This window comes from Tenrec ecaudatus, chromosome 4, assembly GCF_050624435.1.
Source record: "Tenrec ecaudatus isolate mTenEca1 chromosome 4, mTenEca1.hap1, whole genome shotgun sequence".
Taxonomy (NCBI): Eukaryota; Metazoa; Chordata; class Mammalia; order Afrosoricida; family Tenrecidae; genus Tenrec; species Tenrec ecaudatus.
This window is the reverse complement of record NC_134533.1, coordinates 51,499,134-51,526,348: the sequence shown is the minus strand read 5'-3', so window position 1 is coordinate 51,526,348 and position 27,215 is coordinate 51,499,134.

Genomic DNA, 27,215 nt, shown 5'->3' with positions numbered 1-27,215 from the left:
GTGGCTACTATTCAACTCTAAGGAGTCATGGGTATTGTTACGCCCACCCTCCCCCTTTAGCAAGGATTATTTTTTCTGGATCCTGGAAGGTGGGGCTTATTAAAATTTCCCAACTGGTTTGCTCTGAAATGTCACCGACATTTCTTTGGGGACTAAGAAATGAGCATGGCATGTGGCACTTATCAAAGGTTTGCTATCAGAAATTTGAGGTTCTTAGACGTTCTCAGATAAGGGGCCCATAACTAACTAACTCAGCCATAAAACTTGGAGTGGGTTTATTCTGTGTTTCTGTAAGAAGGCCTGTATGAGAATTGTTTAAAAAATATTAAATATTTAGGTTGAACTGGAGTTATTTTGTTGTGTCTAGATATTATAGGATGCCTTTATTCATTCAGAGGAGACCTGCTGGCATTGTGGTTAGTTATTGGGCTGTTAACTGCAAGGTCAGCTGTTCGAAACTACCAGCGCGATCCTTGGGAGAAAGACAGACTTTCTACTGTTGTAAATAGTCATCAGCTTGGAAACCCATAGGGAAGTTCTACTCTGTTCTACAGGGTCAATATGAATTGGCATCAGCTTGATAGCGGTGAGTTTGGTGGGTTTTTTTTTAAGTTATTCATTGAAGTAACCTGTCCATCTTCTACATTAACCGGAGCCTCTGATTTGTACGATGCATCCTGCTAGACACCCTCAGGCACACAGATATGGAATGTCACCTCGTGCCTAGGAGGTGAAAGTTTGCTTTGAAATATTTTGATATCAAGCAAAATGATAAATAGCAAAGTAGAAATGAAAATCAGTGCGGAGGGAGTTCGGTGAAGGGATTGTTTATACAGAGTGGGTTAAGGAGAGAACTTCTGAACTGGCCCTTTAAGGATGAGTGGGATTTAGATACTGGTTGACAAAAAGGAAAGCCGTTCTTGGAGAAGGGACCAGCTGATCCCAGCGTGGAAAGTCCATAAACCCAAGGAGAGTAACAGACACGCTTTCGGACCAAAATGCCTCTCTTTAATGTGCCCTTTCCTCCCTCCAGGATGCCGTTCCCATCTTCCAGCTGGGCCGCCCTCTGCGCCGTCTCCTTCCTCAAGTCACACGGATGGACTTTGTAGTCGCTCAGTGCTGCCGAGCAGCCTGGGGCTTCCGGTGACGTGCCCACTTGCCAAGGGAGGAATATGAGTCGGGGGACGGAAGGGGAAACCAAACTGGTTGTAAGGAGCGAGGACGCTTCACACTCGGATCCGTGGCCGCATGCACTCTGCACTGCAGGTGCGCTCCAACCTGGGGGCTAATCTTCCAGCATGATCTTAAACAGCATTCTGCTGAGATTGTGTGATTTCCGTTGGGATCGTCCGGCTTTCTTTGTAGTCTGCCTCAGTAGGGAAACTGCTGAAGCCTGTGACCTGGTGACATCGGTGAGTCTGGCAGTCTTTGAACTACCGGGCCGCATAGCTTCCCACATCAGAGAACACACAGGGCAACATCATGGCAGCGCACAGTGTGGCAAACTAGAGACACCCCAGGGCGGTGGCATCCTAGGGCACCCTTTGCTAATTCAACCAGTCTCTTCTAAAGACCAGATCAACATCACTGCCACTGAGTCGATTCCAACTCCTAGGACAGGGTAGAACTGCCCCTGTGGGTTTCCGAGCCCGGGACTCCTGATGGAGGAGACCGCCTTGTCTCTCTCCCAGTGAATTAGACAGAAACCCAGACACAGGGAGGCAGTTCGCAGGAAGCCTGTGGAGAGTTTCTCACCACAACCACCTATGGTGTCCTGCCCTCCCATCCGATTTCTTCCGCCCAGCTGGTCGGGAGAGACTGCTAGTTGATGCTTCCGTGTTAGTGGAACCTCTCTGGGCAGATGCTGTTGTCCTTGGCACAGGCAGCGCGTCTTTGGAAATCAGGGCTTAGAGCAAGAATGCTGATTTTTGTTGTTACCAAGGAACATCCCTGATTTCTTTCTTCCTGGGTCCTTCATGGAGCATCGGGTTGTGATGGCTACAAAGCAGAGTGGTGTGGATGGAGTCGTTAAAAGCCGGGGAAGCAGAGTGCTTCTGGAGACTGCCCGTAGCACTTTCCCGGCCTGGAAGCCTCCCTCGTGACCCATTTGATGAGCCCTTCTTTGGGGAAGAAGGGGCTTCTTACAACTAGAGCTGCGATGCAAACTGGATTTGTGGGCTGCTATGAACAGCGATTACAACCACAGAGAAGAGGGGAGATGGGGCAGGAAGCTGCCAAATCGTGCAGAAAACCACATTCCCAGAGTCTTCCTTTGGCCATTACTCAGGCTCACGGAGCCAGAATTGTCAGCAGTGTGCATTTCTGTAACACAGCACAGCAGCCTCGGCACCGGGGCAACTCCAAAGCCAGCGGGTCCCCCCTTTCCCTCGGTCATTAAAACCAAAAGGCAAAAGTTAAGAAAACACCACACAGCAGGGCTTTGGACAGTAACATGCTCCTGGCAGATCTCTTGAGCTTGACATCAGCAGTAAAGAGCTTTAAGGATGGATGCTCAGAATTATAGCCCCGGGGCCCTTTAATATCTCAGTCATCAAACCAGGATTGGATCCGAGTCGTAGACTCCAGCCCGCAGAGCAGGAAAAGGGGCTCCGAGTTAACAAGGGATGAAATCCAAAGGGTTTCCAGATCGCCCCCCATTATCCTGGCACTGAAGTTGCAGTCTACCTTCCCCTGCTGCAGCAGTATTTCTATTCTGGTTCTTATTCTGCAACACAATGGATGGGGATCAGGCAGAAGACCGAACGACATGAGACCTAGTTCTGGTCTGTGCTATAACCAACTAACTATGTGTCCCTCTAATTCTCTGGTTATCTATGTCTCTAACTGTGGTACTCTCTTACGTATTGATGGATGTGTTTTACTGTCAATGTATCTTTTGAAAATTTCATCTTATAGCTGTAGTTATTTTCGTTCCCTTACCCCCTTTCCAGGCCGCCTCTGTCCGAATCGAGATCTGTTCCTTTGGGTGTGAAGACGATTTTTCTCTTGCTGTTTGTTCCTTTTATAATACTTTTCTTGAGTAACAATGGTCTCATCCAGTACTCAGAGTTATGGGAGAACCCTGCGGGCTTTGGCATCCTCGGCCCCATCCCTACTTTATGCTCTAATCAGAGGGAGCCGTGGCATTGGGTGAGCTCACTATCGCTATTAAAGACCAGTCCAGACACCCCTTCCTTAGAGAAAGTAATTAAAGACAGGCACACCCTGGCGTGGCCCCTGCCACAGGGGGCTGAGACCTTCTCAGCAGCTGAGCAGGTTGCTCTTAGCTTCCAGATCCCCTTAGTGGACTCCACCAAAGTGGGCTGTGTGAAAATCAGCTTCCCCAAGCGGCCCAAGCGGAGCCTCCTTCTTTGTCCAGTTATACCCTGCTTGCATCTGTCAAAGATGTCCCACGGCTGCCCCTCTTCCTCCTTGACCCTGCGTCTGGACTTTCTCCGCCTCGCTCGCTGCTACTCCCTCGTGGTAAAGAAGAAACAGAAGAGCCTTGTAGCTGGGCACAGAGGCTACCTTTCAGCCACCACAACAGCCAGGCTAACAGCAGCTCGTGGTAAGCATCCCTGGGCGGTGGGAATGGTTCGTGTGCTTGGTGCTAACCACAGGTGGAGGTCTGAGTCCACCGCAAGCTGCCTCAGAAGACAAGCCCTGGCAATCGACTTCCAAAGACACCCTCAAACTCTCCAGAGCACAGCCCTACTCTGTCACACACGGGGAGAGCCATGAATCAGAAATGGCTCTCTGGGGTGACTGCGCTCGCTTGGGACATTCCTGGCAAGCTTAAATGCCAAACGGGATGCAGGCGATGCTCTTGGCTCCTGCATCAGAATCCAGGTCAGCATCCATAGTGGCCCGCGGCCCACTATGCCTCCCGTTTGTAGGAGTACTCATCACCTCCAGGATGCTGATGAACCGGTAGGTGGCCAGGAAGGATCAGTGACAGTCCAGTGGGGGATGAGGCTGTCCGTCCCTCTGTGCTTCCATTCAGGCTGGGAGTCCTCAGGGCCATTCTATTGGCCCGAGATCCCTCCAGCCTGCTGTTCTGCAGTCCTGCCCTGGGGTGGAGCTGTTCAGGATGCACCCCTGAGCAAGCAGAGCCCCAGCTCACCCTTTGGGGAGCCAAGAGGGGAGGGGTCCTTAGATGTCTCTCTCTCCCCTGCTCCTGGTCCAGGACTTGAAAGATGATGGTTGTCCCCACCTCACCTTCAGCCTCCCTGTCACCTTTCTTCCGACTCTGCCCGTCACGTGCAGGTGACAGACTTCGTTGTCTTCGAGAGAGCAGATCACTTTGCCTCACTGTGGCCTGCTCCCCTGCAGGGGAAGCTTTCTTGAGTCTGACGACCCGGGCCCTCGAAGGACTTTTGAACCTGGAACAGCCCAGGGCACATTAGTGTGGGCGCACTGGGGCCCGGCATGCCCACTCCTCATGAGGCCCCGCCCGAGGGTCGGCCTGTTCAGGAGGGTTTCACAATAAGCATTGATCAGGTTAAAAAACCAAAAACCCCAACCTTCAGTTGGGGTGGCCGATAGAGTGGTCTCCTATTGTCATACCAGCCATGTGCATTATCCAGGCTTTGAATAGATTCACTCCAATGCATGGGAAATGGCCTCTCAGTATGGTTTCGTGTGCGTGTGTGTATCAAATCTGAGCATTATAGCCATCAAACCTGAGCGTCTGTTCACATATCTACTAGCCACTTATATTTCATTGTCTGGGAGCTATCAGTTCTCATCGCTTGCTTATTTCTTACCGACTGGGTGACCATTCACTGACTGATTTCTGGAACTCTGTACGTATCAGAAGAGGTCATCTCTCTCACAGTCTCCTCCACAGCCTTCTTAGGCCAGGTTCTTGGGGACAATTCAAGCCCACCTTTTGGCTCCCTTTAGCATGGGCACAGGGCATCCTTGCCCCTCTGGAAGAGGGTCAGTAACACACTGATGCTGGTTACCCCCCCACCCTCAGCAGCTTGGGCCCATGGACAGCAGCATCTAGTTCTCAACTGGGGAGGCATCCAGGTCTCCCAGGCACTCCCCCCCCCCCCGCAGTCTGCTCCACTCACAGCACGGGGGCTCTTTGGTGGGTTTCTGGAACTCTGCCCACATGCATACAGTCACGGAGGGCAGAGACCACACTCTCCTCCCACAGACTCTCACGCCCCACACAGTTCCCTCGGGTCCTTTGCAGTCTTGCGGAGGGATGGGGGTGGGGGAAGGAACACACCTCTAGCTCCTTGCAGGGGTGGGGGGGAGGAACACACCATCGTGTTCTTCCACAGTATACAATGGTTCTCCACCTTCCTCATGCCACATGAGGAACTGGATGGAAGGATCGCGGCATGAGGAAGGTGGAGACTGTGAGAGAGATGACCTCTTCTGCTGCCTGGACACCTCACACCCAATCAGCTCACCCAAAGCCTCACTTCTCCCCAAGTTGCTCAGACAGTGGCCAGCTCTCCATCCTTCAGTTCCCAGGACATTGACAAGCTAGAGGCTGTTCTGAAGAAGAGTTTCTGGAAATCATGTTGTCTTCAAATGCCTGAGGAATTGATATGCAAAGACTAGACTAAAATATTATTAACATTAAAAGATCATTTTATTGGGATCTCTTATAATAATCCATACAACAATTATATCAAGCATTTTTGTACATATGTTGCTATTGTCATTTTCTAAATATTTACTTTCTATTTGAACCTTTGATATCAGCTCTTTTTTCCCTCCCCTACGCTCGTGCCCCCTTGATAAATTATAAATTATTATTTTCATATATTACATAGACTGCTGTCTCCCTTCCCCCATGGTTTCTGTTGTTCAGACCCCCTACAGGGGGCAGAGTATATTTTGATCATTATGACCAGTGCCCCCTTCCTCAAGTCCTCTCCCCACCTTTCCCGTACCCTCCTGGTATCACTACTCCCATTCCCGTTCCTGGATTCCATGTGTCATGAGCTCATATCTCTTAACTGTACCTGTGTACATGCTCCAGTCTAGCCTGCAGTGAAAGGCAGGACTGGGGTCGTGATAGTGGGGGGTGAGGAGGCCTCAAGGAACCAGAGGAGTATTGTTTGTTCCATCAGTGATATACTGTGCCTCGGTTGACCCATCCCTTCCCTGTGACCCTTCTGTGAGGGATGTCCCATTGTCTACAGATGTGTTTGCATCTTTGCTCCCACCCCCCTGGTTGTGTCTTTAAGAGGCAGATAAGAATCTGAAGACCGGAATTTTATGGAGGTCAATTTTAGCTCAGCATCAGACAGCATTGCTCTTCAACTCTAAACCCACTGCCACTGTGCCCATTTCAACCCATAGTGACTCCAGATAAGGTTTGGGAGGCTTTGTAAATCTTCTCGGGAGCAGACAGCCTCGCCAGTCCCACATGGAGCAGCTAGTGGGTTGGCAGCCCAGTGCTTACCCAACAGCGTGATCAAAACTCAAAATCCGAACTTACTGCCATCGAGACAATATTGAGCCCTGGTAACATATTGGGTTAAGTGTTGGGCTGATAACTGCAAAGTCAGCAGTTCAAAACCACCAGCTGCTCCACAAGCAAAAAGGTGAGGTTTCTACTCCCATAAGGAGTGACAGTCCTGGAAACCCGCAGGGCCAGTTTCACAGGGTCTCTATGAGTTAGGGGTGGCGTCAGCGGCATGCGTTCTTTCATTGAGGGGTGAGCGCACCATCAAACATGGTGAGCTAGAGGGCTGGATACACTGAGTGCTCTCTGGGGATTTCTGCAGTTGAGGGGACACCAACTAGGCCAAGCCCCAGGGCTCCCCGAGATCTCTGGTGTCTTTACTGCCAGTGCTTTCACTGAAGAGTAGAGCTCTGTTCTTGTTGGCCTGCCTAAAGGGAGGAAATGGAAGTTGTTGAAGGCTGCTTTTTAAAACCGAGTTAGGAAGCCGGCAAAAACAAATCTGTTTTCAGGGCAGCAAATGCCAGCACGATTTATATCGAAGTCCACATCTGTTCAGCGGAAACGCAGCAGTATGAACCATGCTTTTAGGGAGCCAGCAACATGCCTGCTTGTTGGAGGATGCTGCCTCCGCAGGGAGTGTGCATTAGGCCCCTGGATCTAACCGAGGCCTTTCTCTGAGCTCTCGACAGTTGTGGCCATATGGGAAGATTGCATTTCCTATGACCATCGCTTTCCAAAACATCCCCAAACCAATTGAGACATTTAAACAAGGGCAGGTGCAAGTTAAATCTGCACAAGAGTTCTTCAAAACAAAACAACCCAGAAATAGACTAAGTGCTAAAATACGTAAACCTTAACATCTCTACCACTTAGCACAGCAACAACATGCTTCTTGTTTGTGCTGTGATTTAAGAAGGACCTTCAGTAGACAGCTTGGGTGGGTCACTGCAAGGTTGATGGTTCAAACCCACCAGCTGCTCTGTGGGAGAGAGATGAGGCTAGCGGCTTCCGTAAAGATTTACAGCCTCTGAAACTCTATAGGGTCTCAATGAGTTGGCAGTGACTCGGTGGCAGTTGGTTTGGGTGTGGCTTTTCCCCATATAAACATTAAAGGAACCAGGCAACTTCCACGCTGGGACTCCCATCATATCGCTTAGGGCCATGGTGTCCCTGAACGGATCTTTAAATCTGGCCTGTCTTAAAGAGATGAGGGAGCACGAATGATCATGCAGCAGGTTTTAGGGGCCAGACAATCACACAGTCTCAATTGGATGAAAGGGACCTGAGACACATGCCAAAGAAAAAGACATGGATACCAGCAGTCTGTGCCTTAAGAAACAGAAGACACAACTCGCTGTGAGTCTCAAGAGACAGATACCACACATTTGCCCGTGAAGTTGGAGCCAGGCATCAGGCTTTCCATTCCGGTAGGTGCGTTGTGGCTGTTGATGAGGTGGTATGGATGTTAAAGATCTTAAGGTATCTTGGACCCTCAAGGGAGAGAGTAGCTGTACCTGGGCAACTTGCTGAAGGGAGATGAAGCATTTCACAGAGCAGAAATAATGTTTCCATTTGTAGCTAGTGCCTTGCTGGGATCAGGAGAAGAAGAAGAATTTAGAACTTGGAGGGCGAGGAGGAAGTGAAGAGTTTTGCAGTGCAGCCTTGGGAAGAACCACGGAACCGAGTTCCCATTGGAGGTAAAGAGTTCCAAACCCAGGGAGCGACTGCCTTCAGGGCTCCGCATGCAGGTCCGGGGGTGAGTCCAGTGGGATTTACCTCTGCCCACCATCGCGGCACTTTCCTCCTTCAGTGTGCACAAGTCAGCGTGCTCTCACCGGTCCTGAGGGCCTCTTCTGTCTCCTGTAATTACCCTAGGCTGGGGGGTGGACGCAACACCCCTCCTTTGTTAACAACAAGCCCTTATGCTCCAAAAGGAAGTTCATGAACCATCTACTTGGAAATATCAGTCACCATTTAGATGGCTCAGGTTTTAATGGTCAAAGCCATAAAGAAAGAAACAAAAGGAGCAGGGAGCTTTCACCAGAGTTCCTTTCAGCCATGATTAAAAAAAAAAGTGCTTCATGATTGTGACATTCTGTTCTGACCTCCCTCAGTAGCATTTCTCACAGAATTCCCTCATCTCGAGGGTACCTATGTGTCGATAGGTGGTGAGATGATGCAGGTGAGTGTGGAAGAGGCCCCAAGTGCCATCTAGACAAGGTGATCTGTCCCAAAGCAGACAGTGGTTGCTGATGAGATGAGGCCACTGTGACCTACTTTTATTAGATGGGAATGTCCACAGTTCCTAAGATTCTGGTTCCTCAGGCTTATCAGAAAAAAATACTTTCATTCCAAGCTGTGGAAATTTGTCACTAACTCAAGGTCCACTCCCCCCCACACACCAAATATGCAAGGCAAATATAATACATCTTGACTTGATGATCGAGAAGGACATGGTGTCCCAGGAACATGCTATCAGTACTAGCCCTGGATACAGGTGTTGCCATTATCATTCGTAGGTGCTGTCAAGTCGGCGGCTCCAGATAGAACAGAGTGAACTGTTCCCTGGTCCTGTGCCATCAAGGTCATTGTTGAAGCCACAGTGTCAATCCATCTTGTTGAGGGCCTTTCTCCTTCTTGGCTGAGCCTCTACTTTCCCAAGCACGATGCCCTTCTCCAGGGCTTGGCTCTCTTGATAGCACGGTCAGTGAGACAGAGTCTCTGCATCCTCACTTGCAAGGATCATGATGGCCGCACTCGCCCCAAGCAAGGCAGTCCGCGGTATGTTCAGTATCTCTACCACCACTGTGATTCAAATGCAGTCACTTCTCTTCAGCCTTCCCTTTTCCTTGCTCAGCTTCCATAGCAATAGGAGGAGAGGAAAAAGGCTGTGGCTAGGGTCAGGAGCATTTTCATCATCAATGCGACATCTGCGCTTGTACAGGTTTCTGAAGAGGCTTTTTGTTGCTCATTTGCCCAACACAACACATTGTTCGAGCTCCTGGCTACTGCCTCCACGGGCCTTGCATATGGATACAAGATGAGGTCCTTGCCTACTTCAACATTCCCTCCGGTTTTCCTGATTATTGCGATCATAATTAAACCGAATTTGCTCTCCGCACTGCTCTTCCCTTGCCCCTGAAGTCTCTTCCATTCCTATCCTCCCGACCTTTCTGCATTTCTTGTCCCCTCAGCAAACTTACTCTGGGGAGTGTTGGGGGAAGTATCCTAAGGCTCATTTGCTAACCTGCTGACTCTGGCTTCTGTTTTTCCATTGCCTAAGCTTGCTACTTCCACATTAGTTTTCCTTCCCAGAAGCCACCAGATTCAAAATTTTGGTGGGCTTCTGCCCACGCCCATAAGAGATACCGATGGGCAGTTTCCTAGTTTTTCATCACCTACTCAGCGTGTGCAGTTTGTGATTGGACACGCAAAGTCACCTCACCCACTCATGTTGCTTTATAAACCGGAGTTTGGACAGGGACCTGGAGCGAGAGCTGACTCCCAATTGCCAGTTCCACATAAAGCCTCTCATTTGACTCCTCCGGTGTGGCCCTGGTTGACTTGGAAGCCGGGTACCATAGGAGCAGCAGCTTTTGATATCTTAAATTATATTCCTTTTTAAACTCACAAATAAGTCATGTGCAAAGTGCTTATTCATAGGCAATTCACTGTGATTTTATTTGCCCCGACACAATGCTTTCTTGTCACTTAGAGTTTCTTTATACTTAATTAGATGTAGCTTTGTATCCTCCTGTCATTCGGCGAATGCTTAAAAAAGACACAGGGAAATACACTGGTCCAGGTATTCCTCATCATCTCTGCAACTAGAGTGTAAGTTTCCTGGATCACTTCTGAGTCCTGGTGTGTGTGTGTGTGTGTGTGTGTGTGTGTGTGTGTGTGTGTGTGTGTGTGTGTGTTTCTTCAGGTAATGTTATTCTCTGCCAGCATAAGCGCTTCTGAAATGAAAACTTAAAGAGAATGAAAAGTCTGTAAGCCTCCTTTGCAATGACAAAGAGTCAGTCTACTTATTGATTGATTGATTTTTCCAAAACCTTTTCATTGGGAGGTAATGCCGATAGCGTATCATTCCATAGTCCAATCACATCAAACTACTGTTGACCGACATCTGATTCACCACTGCCCATCCTTTTCCCATGCCCAGTTGATCCTGGGGGTTAAAGGAAGACTTCATTTGGCCTCCAAGAGTTTCTTCAAAGCTGCCAAGACCCATGCCTCAAGTTTTATTGTTGATCTTTTCCTTATTTGTAATTATATGATGTGATTGATTGTTAGATGCATTTGAATTCCAAAGATGTGAAAATGTGCAAAGAAAACAAAAAGTGACCCTCACGGTGGGCGTTTGCGTTGTCAGTGTACACAATAACAGCAGGGGATATTCTACCTCATATATGGTTTAATAATAGTTGATCACTGAAGACAAACGTGTATATAAACAAATGTGGTGAAGAAAGCTAATGGTGCACAGCTATCAAAAGATATAGCATCTGGGGACTTAAGGGCTTGAAGATAAACAAGTGACCATCCAACTGAGAATCATCAAAGCCCACATGGAAGAAGCACACCAGCCTGTCTGACCACAAGGTATAGAAGGGACCAGTTATCAGACATCAAAGAACTAAAAATCATCTCAGTGGGTGCCCACCTCCCTGATATGATCAATGGAGATAAACGTGTGCATAAGCAAATGTGGTGAAGAAAGACTGATGGTGCCCGACTATCAAAAGATACAGTGTCTGGGGTCTTAAAGGCTCAGATAAACAAGTGGCCATCTAGCTCAGAAGCAGCAAAGCCCACATGGAAGAAACACACCAGCCTGTGTGACCATAAGCTGTCAAAGAGATTAGGTATAAAGCATCAAGGAACAAAAAATCATATCATTGTAAATGAGGTGAGTGCAGAGTGGAGACTTAAAGCCCATTGGTAGCCAACTGCACACACCCTTACTGAAGGGTTGTGGGGAGGGGATGAGCCAGTCAGGGTGCAGGGTAGCAACGACGAAACATATAACTTTCCTCTAGTTCTTAATGCTTCCTCCCCTCCACCCCAGACTATCATGATCCCAATTCTACCTTGCCAATCTGGCTAGACCAGAGGATGTACACTGGTACTGATAACAACTGGAAACACAGGGAATCCAGGAAAGATGACTCCTTCAGGACCAGTGGTGAGAGTGGCGATGCCTGGAGTGTGGAGAAAATGTAGGGTAGAAAGGGGGAACTGATTACAGAAATCTACATATAGCCTCCTCCCTGGGGAATGGACAGCAGAGAAGAAGGCGGGGGTGGGGAGATATTGAACAGTGTAACATATGACAAAATAATAATTTATGAATGAGGAAGGGTTCATGAGGTAGGGGGCGTGGGGAGCGACGGGGAAAATGAGCAGCAGATATTAAGGGCTCAAGCAGAAGGCAAATGTTTTGAGAATGATGATGGCAACAAATGTACATATGTTCTTGACACAATGGATAGATGTATGGATTGTGATAAGAATTGTATGAGACCCCCAATGAAATGATTAGAAAAAAGTAATAGTTGAATTAAAATGATCACATGACCTGCTCCTCACCTGTTTCTAATCTCAGAGATGTGCTTCTTGATGCAACGCTAGTGGCAAGAATAGTCTCCCCAGTACCCACAAGGGTCTTGCTTCCCCTTCCTAAACCCTATTACAGACTGAATTGTGACCGCCCCAAAATATGCATTGCCTTCCTGGCCCTTATACTTGTGAATATGACAATGTTTGGCAATAATGGCTTTCCTTTGTTCTGTTAAGGAGGCATACCAGTGTAGACAGGCACCAGGACAACTGAGGGGACATTAAGAAACCAAGGAGGGCCTGAGGCTGCCAACAAGGAAGGGATTGACATAGCCCAGACCCGGGTTTCTGCTTTTTCTTCCTCTGCCCCCTCCTCCTCCTCCTTCTGTCTTCCTCATCCAATGTCTAATTTTCTCATGCATATGAGACAATGGAAAATACCGTGGTTTGGGTAAGACACACCTTAGAAGAGTCAATGCATCTGAATCGTGGTGCTGGATAATTATATTGAAAGTACCATGGACTGCTAAAAGGACAAACTGGTTTTTCTTGGGAAAAGTCAGGCCAGAGTGCTCCTTAGAGGCAAGGATGTCAAAAATTGGTCTCACCTACTTTGGCCATGTTGTCAGGAGAGACCAGTCCCTGGAGAAGGACATCGTGCTGGGTAATGTGGAGGGGCAGTGACAAGGCGGGTGGACACTGTGGCTCTGCTACAGGGGGCTCAGGAAAAGAACGATCGCAAGGCTGGCACAGAACTGGGCAGTGTTTTCTTCGGCTGCGCAGAGGGTTGCTATGCGCCAGCACTGACTCAGTGGCACCGAAGGACAAGACCAAGAACAACAGACCCTGATTCGGACTCTCACCTTCCAAAACAGGGAGGAAATACATTTCTATTCTTCAAAGCCACCTATCTGCGTATAAGGCAGAAGGTGAACAGAGGGGCAGCTGCAGGGGTCAGCGCCCGAGAGGAGCTCTTTGGCTCTGACTATGAAGTATGTCCAAGAAAGAGGGACGTGATTGAAATCATTGTCCTGTTACCTTTGCCAACAAGTGGATTCAAACGCACAGTGACCTTGTAGGACGAGAGGACCGCCCCCAGTGGGTTTCTAGGCTGTGATCTCTTTGGACTCTGCCTACCATGGAACAAGTGGTTCATCAGAACTACGGATCTTTCGGTAACTCATGCGCTACCAGTGATCCTTTTGTGGTTACTATAGGGGCACGTCAATATACAATTATGGTTACTATAGGGACGTATCATAATACAATTCTGGTTACTATAGGGGCACATCATTATACAATTATGATTACTATAGGGACTTGTCATATGCAATTATGGTCACTGTAGGGACACGTCATAATAAAATGATGGTTACTATGAGGGCATGTCATTATAAAATTATGATTACTATAGGGACATGTCATAATAAAATTATGGTGATCATAGGGGCCTGTCATTATACAATTATGGTAACTACTATCTGTTACATGCACCCTATCCATTCCCTCAGTCTACAAATGTCTACTGAGCTCTTCCTGTATGCCATGGAGCCCTAGTGGTGTCGTGGCTATGCTCTGGGCTGCTACCCACAGGTCAGCAGTTCAAAACCACCAGCAGCACGTGGGAGGAAGATGAGGCTTTGTGCTTCCGTAAAGAGGGTCAGTCTCTGAAACCAACAGGAGCAGCGCTACCCTGCCCTATGGGGGTCACTTGGAGGGGCACTTGACTTGGTTTTTGGTCCTGTATGCCAGGAACTACTCTAAGATTGGGGGCAAAGTAAACCAACCAAAAAGACAGACATCCATTCTGTGAGTATAGGCAGAAAGTGACATTGAGCAGAGACTTAAAGAAGGTGAAAGGAAGGGCCTCCTCCAAGAAGTCTTTATCCTGGAGTGGAGCAGCCCAGTCAGAGTCAAGTGCAAAGGCCCTGAGGCTGGCACTTTGAGGTTTAGCAAAAGGTGCCAGTGACTAAGGGAGGAAAGTTGAAGATAAAATCTGGGCGCTAGTGGGGGGTCGGACAGGTTTGAGCTGGTGTTGATTGGATTTGTCTCTAGGAAAGATTTGTTGAATTTCTAGTCCTCCTATCCAGACATGTGACCTTGATGGAGGAAACAGGGTATTTGAGGAGATTGAGAGTGAAGTCATGTCAGAGTAGGGTGGGTCCTAGTCCCAATCCCTCTCAGTGATGAAAGATAAATGGAGAGAACAAAAAAGAGAGCCATGCGCTGTGGGGAGATATTGCATGAGGATCTGTCAAGGATTGCTGGCAGCTGCCAGAAACTAGGAGAGGGGCACTATCACTTCCCTTCCTGTGCAGCAGGCACGCCACATGGGCTATCTCGTTGCTCTGCCCAGCAACCCCATGAGGTGCTGTCATTCCCCCAGGTTACAGATAAGACCGGCAGTTCAAAACCACCAGCCGCTCCTGAAAGGGTCAAGCTCTCAGAAACCACACGGGCAGACCTGTCATGTTCTATAAGACTGCTAGGAGTTGGGTTTGGTTTACAGGTAAGGAAACCAGGGCTTTGAAAGTCCAGTAATGTACTCCCGACACAGTATGTGGTGGAGCCAGGAGTTGAACCTCCCTGTCCTGTCCTGCCAGCTCCTCCCGCTGGGCCGTGTCACTGTTGTCATTAGTGCCATGATGGGAGATCACAGATACAGTCTTTTCAGCCAGGACACATAGGAAGTCAGAGGCCAGGGAAAGCCCCAGTTCTGGAGCCACCTAAATTCATACCGTAGCCCCAGTTCTCACCAGCTGGGCAATTCTGGGCAGTCTGTTTCCCTTTATGGAACGGCAGTGTGCTGACAGGGAGACTGTGAGGTTCGGATGGGAGGGTTCATGCAGAGGACCCAACATGGGACCTGTGTTCATTTCCTGCGCTCTCATGTGGTCATTCACATATCTGGCCCTTAATGTATTCGCAAACTACACCATGGATTTGTGAAATGCATTTTTTTTTTCAATTTTTTTTTGTGGTGAATGGACACTGTGACAGATGTAATTTCCTAGGAAACGGAGGGTTAATTAGAAACCCTCTTTTGTTCTGATCCTTGTTAGAAATTCTTCGGAGATGCCGGGATCCATTTTTCTTACATACAGTGATTTAATTTTCATTCCTCTCTGAACACCACTCCTCATTACCGGCCTGTAAAGCAGCGCAGGATGAAGTAGAATAGTAACATGCAAGTTGGTTTATAGCAATTCATTCCAAATGTGAATGCACTTAAAAAAAAAAAAACCAAGACCATTTTGGGGCCCAGACCTGTGTGAGGCCCGCCCCCCCGTCCCTCCCACCTGTGTATTGGACAGTCCAGCGTTGAAATCAAGATGACAGGAGAGTCTCTTCCTGTCTGTGCAGCCACCCCTAGAGTTTTTGTGGAACCACTCAGGAATCCACGTTCTGAGCTGAGCCTGCGCGGTGCCAGGCCAGGAGCTGGGGGACAGTGGTGCCCAAGATGGGTGTGGTCACCATCACAGCAAAGCAACCACTGTGCAATGGGCAGGGGGAGACGGGAGCTGCGGGAAGCCTTTGAGGGACTCTAACCTCTTCCAATTTGAGGGTTGGTGAGGGTGATGGGCAGAGCGGGGAAACCTTAGAGGCTTCCATCATGAGCTGAGGGATGAGTCCGTGAGACAAAGAGAAGGATTTTTAAAGCAGAAGATTCCACGTGGGTAACAGAGAGCCGAGTGTGTCCAGGGTGCTGACTGGGATGAGTGGAGAGGGGCGCAGGGCCAGGTCACGCTCCGGGCTGGTTGTTTACGGGAGGCCTGCACAGTCCCTGTTACTCGGTCTTGCTTTCACTCCCTGGATGTTTAAGGGTCTGGTGTGTGGGAGGGACTGTGCTAGGCACCGGGTCATGTGAAACAAAGCTGTTGGCTTCAGGCTTCACACAGTCGCACAGGGAAGACCTTCAGGTTAGTGTGATCAAGCTACGTGGGAGAGTCCGAGCCATGACACCCCCCCCATATCCCCAAACCTCATTGCCATCAAGTGGATCCCCACACACGGGCACTCGCAGAGGACAGAGTCGCAATGCCCATAGGGTTTCTGAGACTGTGCATCCTCATCGGAGGGGCAAGCCTCCTCTTTTCCCCATGTAGCAGCTAGTGGGTTGGACCCACCAATCTTGCAGTTCACAGCCCAGCGCTTAGTCCACAGCGCTACCAGGGCTCCTTCCGGAACACTTACATGGGACGGAGTGGGGGTGGCAATTCCAATCGGGGAGCAGAAGTCTCAGGAATGGCCTCACGGAGGACAGAACACCTTGGCTCTGCCTCGGGCACGGACCCTCTCTGTCTGGTTAGCTGCTTGGCATAGAGTGGGCGTGGAGAGAATGGTGGTTGACTGAAAGAATGAGTGAACAGACGGATGAATGAATGAGTGAAAGAATGAGGGAGGCAATGGCCCACCCTCCTCACTCAACGGCAGCACAGTTGTCTCCTTTACTCTGAGCTGCAGACACCCCCAGAAACATCCCGCCCCAAAGCAGGCCAGGCCTCTGACAAGGCAGTGCGCTGGGAATCAGGGTGGAAAGACGCGATCCGACCTTGCTGTCACGGAGCGTGCAGTGTAATGAGGAAGCCCGGCGTTAAACAGCTAAGCACACAAATAATTATGTAATTAAAACCCTGGCACGCGATACAAAGAAGATGAACAGGGTGATACGGGGGCACATAAAGGAGGGCGAGAAGGGCCTTCACGGGAAATTGATGTCTGCGCTTGGGTCTAAAGCGGCAGAAGGGGGTGGGAAGCATGTCCCGGCCGAGGAGAGCCAAGGAGAAACAGGACACAAGTGGCCTGAGCTCAGCCACATGGGAGATTTTGATCTGAGGATTAAGAGCCCTGGGGAGCCATCAGGATGGGGGTCCCGAAGGAGAGGGTTGTTACCTGCTACTTAGTTTTTTTTAACCAGCCTCCTCTGGGAGAGGAAATGGTTACAGTAGATACTGTGCTTTCACCTGAACCCGCTTCCCCCTTGGTTTCTGGGGGAGGCCTCGGGGGCCAGAGCTTGCTGAAGTCGGAGAGGTGGCCCTCGGCAGGAAAGCACCCTTAGCTCCGTGGAAGCCCCCTCTGGACTCTGAACATATCCACTCTGCTTCACGTTCATGAGACTGGGGTGGGCAGGCTTCCTCATGGCCGTGCCCCCTCATCTGGGTCCTCCTAATGGCTTGCCAGGGTGAGGGACTCTTGGCTGGGAACTATGAGCTGGGGCTGCCGTTTCCTCCTCGCCAGCAGTTTCTGGTGTCAGACACTGGGACCTTGTCTGAGTTGCAGACACGGGGGTGGGGGTGAGGGCTCAAGGGAAGGGAGATCATAGCCACTCACTTGGGTACTCTCCCCCTCCTCCCCAGCATCTTAGAGTCCCTCTTGGGAAGGTTAGTGGGGTGAGGAAAGGGGTCTGGGGTGGAACTCTGAGCTTCCATCCCCCGTTTCTCTGCTTTCCTGACTGTTTCAGCAGCCCGCCTGGCTTCCTATCTCACTTTGGCGGGCAGCCCTGGCAAGCTGCAAGAGTTTCTGGGGTCGGGCCAGCTGATCAGCAAGGATAAGTAAAGATGACGCGTCTACGGGAGGGCTTTCCCCAGAGAAATGACCCTTGTGCCGATGGTGGGTGTGGCTGAAAGTGGGTGCTTTCTCTGCTGCTGGGGGCCCTGGGCGTCACCAGTCAGGGCCAGGGCAAATCTTTGGAAGTCTGTGCTTCAGAGGCTGTGGCTGTGGTGCTGGGTAATGGGGAAATCACAGAAGGTGCCCAGGGGTCTGACTTTGTGAATTTAGACAAGCCACCCTTCCCCAGCCTTCGCCCCAGGACCCAATCCTGAACAGGGCAGTGAGCGTGGGTTTCTCTCTCTCTCTCTCTCTCTCTCTCTATCTGAGTCTGTGTGTCTGTCTCCTATCAGCTTCAGGCTCATTTCCCTTGACCCCGGAAGCTGCAGAGTTGGCTTGCTCTTCACTCCCTTGTTTGAGTTCAGCTGCCCCTTCCACCCGGGGGGGACTGCAGTGGCACCCTGGGGGGTGAGAGTGGTGCCGCATCCTGCCTGCCTGCGGTGGGCTCCTGATCTACCAGACAAAGTGCAGCTCCTTGCTGAGGTCCAACTTGAGAGCTAGGCCAGGAAGTGCAGTGGGCAGAACAGGCGCTTCAGGAAGACACCTGAAACTTGCACTGTTTCCCTCCTTCTTCCCAAAAGACACCCACCTCCTCCACCTGCTGTCGCCTAGGAAACACCCTTGCTGCCCGCCCCCCAAACCAAAGCCGGGGTATCTCCAAGCCCCTGTGCCACACATGCCAAGCCTCAGCCTTGTTGCATTGCGCCTGGGCAGGGGGGAGAGGTCACACCGACCACAGGAGAGGATTTCGAGCTTTATCTGTGTCCACGTAGGAGCTGCAGACAAGCCAGAACGAGAGGGCTTGCCCATTGGAAGCAGCGGCTTGCCCATTGGAAGCAGTGGATGGGCCGCTCGCTCTGAGATCAAGGTTGTTCTCGTGAACTAGAAAGCCCCACATACTGAGCAGACACATGCCAAGTGACGTGCTAGCTCAGCACAGCCCTGCCTCTTGTCACTGTGTCCCTCTGTCCCTTCCCTCACAAAGGGCACTTTAACTTTCATTCTTCTCCTGCTCTGCTTTCTCGGATTTGGACCTGCCACTCCCTAGATGTGTAAGCGTGTACAAATTCTCCACGTCTCCTCAAACGTCCATTTCTATTTCTTCTCTGCAAACACACCTCTCTCTGGGCCTCGTGGCGAGCAGACACAGCATCTGTGCAGAAGTGGCGCTCAGTGAATGAGCACGGCTTCATGGCCACTGCTGCTGGCGTGGTTGGTAGCAGAAATGGCTGACTGTCCACCAAAGATTTGTGCCCCCTCACATGACACAGAGTTAGGGCTCAGAAGCCCTGCCCAGTCAGGAAGTCCACTCATCGGCCTCCGTGGCACCTAGAAGAGCCACATGACTGAGTTCTGGCCAGTGGGGTGGGGTGGACCTGATGCCTCTCTCAGGCCTGCCTCACAAGATGTCCCTCCTGCCATTTCGCCAAGTGCTGAAGACACACTCCCTGCCATTGAGTCGATGCCGACTCGTAGCGACCTCATGGGACAGGGTTTGTTAGACGCAGCTCTTTACCGGAGTAGATGCTCGTCAGGTTTCTTCCATCTCTTGCTTTACTCCATTTCAGCTGTAGGGTTTCTTCAGGAAGCAGTGTCTAGAAATGGGCAGTTCGGGTATCTGGCCGTGCATACATCTGCTCCCTAAGACGATGGGAATGGAACCAACTAGCCCCGTTGAAGCAGAGGGTCAGGGAGCTGGGTTCTCTTGGCCGAAAGCCCCTTGACACTTACCTCACCCTAACACTCTTAGCGGATGGGCAAGCTCCCTAGCTACCTTAATTTTTTTAAAGGATGGGGAGGAGCAATTTAAATGGTAATTTCCATCCCATCTTCCCCACTGCTTTTCCATGGCGTGTTCTGTGTCATTAACCGAGGCCCCGCCCAGCACAGAGAGCAGGGCCAGGGGTTGTTGGGGTTTAAATGAAAGTTGACACAACTCGAGGTTTATCTGCTTCTGTGGGCAGCTCTCTGGGGGACGCAGTTTTCGGATGTGTGTGTGTGTCGTGGGGTGGAGGGGGAAGTTTTCTGCCTCTTAATGAGCTGCTTCCAGCCAGCCAGGTGATAGCAGGGGGTTAGCGATTGCTGCAGGGGATTTGGTAACAAGATGGAGGCCTGCGTCTCAGCCCGCCTGCCCGCCGGCGTCATGGCTAATGCAAAGAGCTGACGGCTCAAGGCTGCTCACACGAGGAGCTGGACTCTGTGGAGGGAGAGCCAGGCTGTCTTAAAGGGGATGCCCCCTGCAGAGGGCCGTCCACATCGACACGCTAGAAGACCTCCGGTTCCCAAGCTGGGGCCTCATGGAGCAGCTGCTGGTATGTCTTGAGCCCGTGAAGGGAGAGCCCAGTGCAGCTCCAGCCTGCAGTGCCTGAGGGTCCTCTAGGCCACAGCTGATCATTCTGGCCAGAGAAATAATAGGAGGCCCCGGGGAGGATGGGAGGGGAAAATGTAGACCCTCAACTCAATTCCCAAGAGGCCAGCCCTACTAGACCGATGAGCCCTGAGACAATCCCCTTAAAAACACCCTTCTAACCTGGAGTTGAGCCTCTCCCAGAGGCCACCTTTCATCCAAATCATAGACTGACTTCTGTAATCAACGCCACCAGTGCGCAGTGGGCTCCCTTCAACAATTAGGAATAGGAGACCGAATGATCAGCATTTACCAGAAGCAAAGCCAAGAAGGCAAGGGAGGGTAGGGAAGCTAGATCAATGGAAACGGAGCAAGCAGAACGGAAATAACGAGAGTGCTGGCACATGGTGAACATTGTAGCCAATGGCACGGAACAGTCTGTATCAAAGTGATTACATAGGAACGGAATCGACCATGCAAACATCCACCTGTTGTAGGCTTGGACAGCACTCAGTGTCTTGTTTTAAAAAATCCTGCCAGCACCTGTGATCAGTTTCTCCCTCCAGAGAAGAATCCATAGTGAGACAAAGTCTGTCACCTGGCGAGAGGGGGAGCCTGTGTGTTCCCACCCTAGACCTGCACCAGGCAGGTTTGTCACCCACTGCGGGATGTGTGTACTGACACCCACTGCTGTTCCGAAGGGCGGTGGGAAAAGAGCCTTGGCCACCTTCCAATCCTCTCATCTTGAACGTCTTTTCCAAATGGGTAAGGCTCATTTGGAAACAAGATGCAGGCCACCTTTTCTAGCCTAATTGTGGCTAAAGTTGAGCAGCGTGGGTCTCTTCAAGGCTTAACTCAGTCTCCATCAGGCTGTGCTGTGGACCCCGGCCACCACTTGTGCCCAGCTCCGGGGTTTTCTAAGCACTTTCCACTCACTTGCATGAACGATTCAGTGGCTGGCCTCTGGGATCTGGTAGAGCAGATGCAAATCGCAGCTCCACCACTGGGGGGTTGGCCCAGGACGAACTACCTGGTCAATCCTACCGCATGGAAGCAGTATGACCAGGGAGCTCTTAAGAAGCAAGAATGGCACCACTTCATCTCGTGTATTTTGGACATGTTGTCAGGAGAAACCGGTCCCTGGAGAAGGACATCACGCTTGGTAAAGTAGAGGGACAGCGGAAAAGAGGATGACTCTCTGTAAGATGGGGTGACACTGGCTGCTACGATAAACTCCAACATAAGATCAACTGGGCGGGTGGATATTGCAGGCCTGGGTGGTGTCTCATTCTTCTGTACCGTGTGGCTATGAGTTCCAACCAACTCAAGGGCAGCTAACAGCAGCAGCAGCAGCAACCTCATGGAGGTTGGGGGACAATTTGAGCAGGATGATGCCTTTAAAGCAAGTAGTCCACAGTCCAACGTTTAGCCAGCTCCCTCTCGTGCGGTTAACTGCTCACAGTTAATAGGTAGGGCGAACATGAAACACCCCTGGCTTGGAATGGAGGTTGGTCTCATGGACAGAGACCCTCGCTTCTCTCTCTTCCTAGCAGAGTAAAGCACACAAGATTGATTTCAGAACTACCTAGGAGCTTGGGTCCATTTGTAAAACATCCCAGGGCGATCATGCTTTTTCTATCGTAGTCTCAGTGTCTCATGATCCCTGGCCTTCCCTCTGGATTCTTTCAGTGCAATAAGACAGCAGAGATGGAGGGAGTCTCCGTGAGCAGGGTGGGACACAGGAATCTCGACCATCCCACCTTCTCTTTAGTGCCTGACACAAGCGGTAAGGACCCCCTGCACCAACTCTTGTGAGGTTCGATAGGTTGTTTACGTTGTTGAATAAAAAAATGATGATCTGAAATGTCACCTTCCACTTCACTGACAACAAGAAGACCAAAAGCAAACACACAAAACACCCTGCAGCCAGGCAATTCCAACTCACAGCGATCCTATAGGACACCACAGGACTGCCCTAAACTGTCCATCTGTGTGAGTCTGAGTAAACTAGGGAAACCCATCCACAGAAACTCATATGTATGAGAGAATGTTATATAAAGGGTAAGTGTACATTAAGAAAGCATCCCAATCCAGTGCTGTCCAAGCCCTTAAATCCAATATTAGCCCATATGCCCGACACCAATCCACAAAGTCTTCTTCAATCTCACAAAACACACACAATGATACTGACTGCAGGAGGAAAGCTGAATCATTGAGAGTGTGTGCATCTCAGAACTGGCAGGGGTCTCCATGCAGCTGCTCCAGCACCCAGGGCTGCAGCAGGGTAGGTCCATGTGGCTTCTCCTTGGGGCTGTCTCACAGGAGGGTGAGCCTTACCAGCTGAAGCAGGGAACTAGCTAAGGCAGCTGCACCCTGGTCCAACAATTGGAGAGCAAGAGACCTGAGAACTAGAAAGGCGAGGCTCATTGAGCCATTTATTTCTCCGCCCTTCAATTGACCCCCCCATGTGTTTATCGGCCAGGTTGGCACAATAAACTAACTACCTCACCATCTTTGTAGAAGCGTACTCAGACTGCCTTGTCTTTCTCCCACAGAGAAGATGGGGCACTGGAACCACTGACCCCTTGGCTTTCGGCTGAGCGCTTAACCGTACCAGCAGTAACACACTGTTAAAGCCCATCAGTATGCCCTAGGAGCCCTGGTGGCGTAGTGGTTACATGTTGGGCTGCTAACTGCAAATCCAGAAGTTCGAAACCCCCATTGGGAGAAAGACGGGACTTTCTACTCCTGTAAAGTGTTTCAGTCTAGGAAACCCACAGGGTCACTATGAGTGGGTATTGACCGGTGGCCGTGAGGTCAGTGTGCCCATGTACAACTTCAGCGCCCCAGGAAGGCCTGGCTGTCTCAGTGGATAAGGCAGAACATAAGCATCTATCCTCAGAGGTAATGGCCATCTCTCTCCTCCCCAGAGAGAAAGAAGGCGTGAGCACCCAGTTCCAGAGCCCCGGCGTCCCCGTCGCATGTCCATTTGACACAGGACTCTGGGGACGTGGCAGCTCCTCTGGAGAGGCCATTAGCTGTATTGTTCTGTGGGTTTGGAGCTAGGAGCATTAGTTGTGTGGGCTTGAGTGAGCTGCCTGAGCTCTCTGTCCCTCAGTTTCTTCACCTGTACAATGGGATAGCAACCCTGACTTTTTATTATGATAGTGCAGAGCCTGCTGCGCCTCGAACCTCCTAAACACCCCAAAGCTCTTTTGTCTGGAGGCCTCCCTAGTGACTCTTTTTGTAAATCAAGCCTCCTTGGCAATGAAGTTGTGCTCTGTGAGTGCGGGGAGGGCCCTTCTGCTCTCTCAGAATGACTGTGAAGCAGAGAGCCCTCAGAGTGCCGTTTGTTTATTTGTAAAATAGACGACCCAGGATGGTACACAGTGTGGAAGGATGTTTCTCAAACTGTGAAATGCAATTTGTATAACACAATCTATGGATGATTAAATTCACTTAGCCTTGAGTGAGCCTGAAATTGGGCGCTGATTTTTGGTTCTCCCACCACCACCCATCCCTCCTGTCTAGACCAGCTCCTGGAACCGATCAGCCTTCCTGGGCTTTGCCCACAGTTTAGGGGTCCAGACCTGGCTGGGCTCTGTGCAGAGGACAGGCACACCTGACTTTGTTCTCAGGGGTGTAACCAGACTAGAGGGCTTTAAGACGTCTCAAGAGAGGGCTCTGGGAAATGTGGAAGTCAGGTCGGACATGTGGGAGCTGGGCAGTGACAGCGACAGGCAGACTGCCTGGAGGCCGACCCAGAGCTCAGGGAGGGCACTCCATCTCCCCAGGCAGGGACTGGCCCCTTCCACCCCCACCCACACTCACACACACCAAGCCTGGTCCTCCTCATGTGCGAGCAGAGTGGAAGGGTCTGTGGCACAGTGGTTAAGCTCTGGGCTGCTGACCCAAAGGTTTGAGTCCCCCTGTGCTCCGCTTCCAGAAAGATCCCCACCCCAAACTCAACCCACTGCCATCAAGGTGGTTTCTGACCCTCTACAGCGTTTCTGCGACGATACCTTCTTATGGGATCAGACAGCCCCATCTTTCTTCCCCAGAGCCAGTGGTGGGTTTGACCTGCCCACCTGTGGCCTGCAGTCTGGCATCTCCCTCACAGCAGGGCACCACCAAGTCTCCAGCGCTTGGGGGTGTGATGTGTATGGGGGAGACATAGGGACCAGAGAGGGGTATTTCTGTGGATCCCTTTTATGACAGTCTGCTTTCACGTTCTCCCCCCGCCCGGCTTCTGTAGGAGCCTGGATAGCAGGGCTGGGACATTCTGGGCCTCTGGGTCCTCTGTGCCTGGCACAGTGTCTCGCTCAGCGCCCCCACAGTTGTGCTAACAAGATGCTGCAGCCCCAGGGAGCCCTTCTTTTCTGCAGACTCTTCTGGTCCCACTCCCACCCCACCCTCCAGCCACAGGCTGTGACTTCTGTCTGTGGCAGGGAGAAATGCCTCAGTGTCCAGAGCAGGGGCGGCAAGGCTAGAGCCCTGCCTGGGCTTTTCTCAGGCAAAGGCCCGGCAGGAAGGGAAGCCGATGTGAAAATTGTTTCATTTTCAAGTCGCCACCAGGGTCTCATAAAAAACCCCAACAAATTAACTGCCTGAGTGTTTGGAATGAGAGGGTGGAGAAAAGACCGCCAATGAAATCGAGGGGCCTGTGCAGGAGTTTAGGGGTCCATCCTCCGCTGTCAGTGGAGTGGCAGGGGTGAGCCCTAGCATGGTATCTATGAATTTTTAAAAATCCCCTGTGGAGGCGCATCAGATGACACCCACAGTTATTCCCAGCCTGGTGGGCGGAGGGGAGTGATCACTTGTAATCAACCACACTCAGAGCTGCCCTTTCACCAAATGTTCTCCCCCTTTCCTCGCCCTCTTTAACCAGCTCCTCAGGGCTGCCTCTGCGTGTGTGCGTGTGGGAGGAAATCCATTTGGTAGTGAGGAAACCGCGGGGCCTTCATTTTCTGGCCAGCGCCGACCCTGGCACACAGCGGTCCCTGGTCCTGAAGTCATTTGTTATGTCCTGGAGCATAAGCAGAACAAAGCAAAACAAAACATCTTTCCTAATCCGGTCATGGCTTATTCAAAGCAGCACATAATGCAGAACTGCTGCTATTTCCCAGCTAACCAAAAAAAAAAAATCCTCTTAATAAAAGACCAGAAACTAGCACATTCGTAGTCTGGCTTTGGCTTCTGAGTTCATGCCTGATCGCGGACAAACAGGTGTTTCTTCTGGCAAAGCCAAAGTTGTTTCCAACGGGTCCTTTCCTCCACCTCCCCCCCCCCCCCCCAGTCTACCATCTGGGTAAGAAACCCTTCTTTTCCTCTGCACACGTTCATGTTTCCACATTCAAAGTAATACTAAGAGAGAAAACACTTAATAAAGAAACAACCCACTGCCATCGAGTTAATCTGACCCTGTGTCGGGTTTCAGAGACATCTACATCCTCACAGGAGCAGACAGCCTCGTGGTGCTCTCAGGACCAGCTGGTGGGTATCAAGTTCAAAGTGCCTAACCCACGGCGCCCATTGAAACACTTAAATAGTGGTTCTTAGTTCTCAGAATCTTTCCGATAGTAACGTGGTCCTCCCAACAACCACATTACATCTATCGGCACGGGTTGTCCCCATTGTCACGGGAGAAAGACAGGGCTTTCTGTCCCCTTAAAGAGTTACCGTCTCAGAAACTCACGGGGAAATTCTCCTCTAGTCCCACAGGGTCACGATGAGTCGGCTTCCACTTGGTGGCAGTGAGTTTGATTTGGAGCTTGTCCCCACTGGGCAAAGGTCGAAACGGAAGCCAAGAGAAGTGAAGCAATCTGGCCGGTATTACACATACCCAAAGTCACAGGGTTGGTTAGTGCCAGAGCTGGGCTTTGGACTGCGGCAGCATGGCTGCAGAGAACAGGTAGGGTGGGGGGAGGAGGGGGCAGGGGTCATAAGTGCCCCCTCCCATGCTGGTATTCACCAATTTTGCACTCTGAACCCCAACTGATATCCAACAGCATACACTGTACCTGTGTTGTCTTCACTAAACCCTCAGGGCCTAGTACTGTGCCTGGCACACCTCAGGTGCTCCAGGTAGGCGTCTCGAGACTGGCTGCAGGCAAGGGGAAGTGTGAAGCCCAGATCTATGCTGGGGTCTCGGGTCTTGAGACACCCATGGAAAGACACCTGACTTCAAGGAGGCGGATGCATGCAACCCTGACATCATTCATGGGCCAGCCAGACCTGGCTCCATTTGGGCATGGATCTTCAACCAGATATTAGAAATGTGTTTGATTTTTGCTTTTGCTCATTGTGTTTTTGCTTTCTGGTTTGTGGGCTACCCTGGAGCTCAGCCACACTAACACCCTGGCCAGGCCAATTTGCGTGACCCCATCAGGGCAGAATCCTTCCCTGGTCCCGGAGCACCACAAAGACTCTATCATCCTGTTGGACTGGTCCCAGCCCTGTCTATTTATAAAGCACTTACAAATGGCTCCTCTCCCTTCTGCCCTGTTGGCTTGATCTGCAAACACCCACTCCATCCACATTCCCCAAATCTGTGGCCAGCAATTGAGGCCTCATCTAACTCTGCTCTGGTTGGCCTGAGACGCTCCCAAGGTGACTGTCGGGTCTTTGGCCAAGATCCCTCTGGGCTACTGCTTCTAGATGTCCCAATGTGCCTGACTTCATGGGGACCAGGCACAGCCTGACCTTGTGGGGACCAGGGGCAGCCTGACCTGGCTCTGTGTGCTCCACAGCATGCACACAGCTTTCTCCTCCCCCTGAAATGCTTCTAGCCCTGCATCTCACCTTTTCACTGATAAATGCTTTATCCTTCTAAATGACTCCTTTAAGGTTTTGTCTCCTGCTCGAGGCCGAAGAGTCAGCCCTTTTGAAGGAGGAGCGAGCCCATCCGGAGCCATCCGTCGGCCTAACCATCACCATTGTGCCTTAATTGAACCCCTTTATGTGGGGAGAGGCCATCACGATCTTTTTTCATTATTAATTGCCCGTTCATTTAGGCCCCTGAATAGCTTTCATGGGCAATTTTGGATGCTGGTCTCTGCTGCCTCGGACATGGGTCCCTCTCACGGAGAAATGAGAGCTCTAAAGAAACTAGGGAGGGAAACGGCCTTCGACTTCAGTCCGAGGCTCAAAGTGGACCCCAAACCCTCCTTGGTCTGTCTCTGTGACATTACTGCATGGGTGGGCCCACCTGCAGGGCCTGGTGGTAGGGTGTAGGGCCTGGAATAAGGTTACCATCCAACTCCGTGG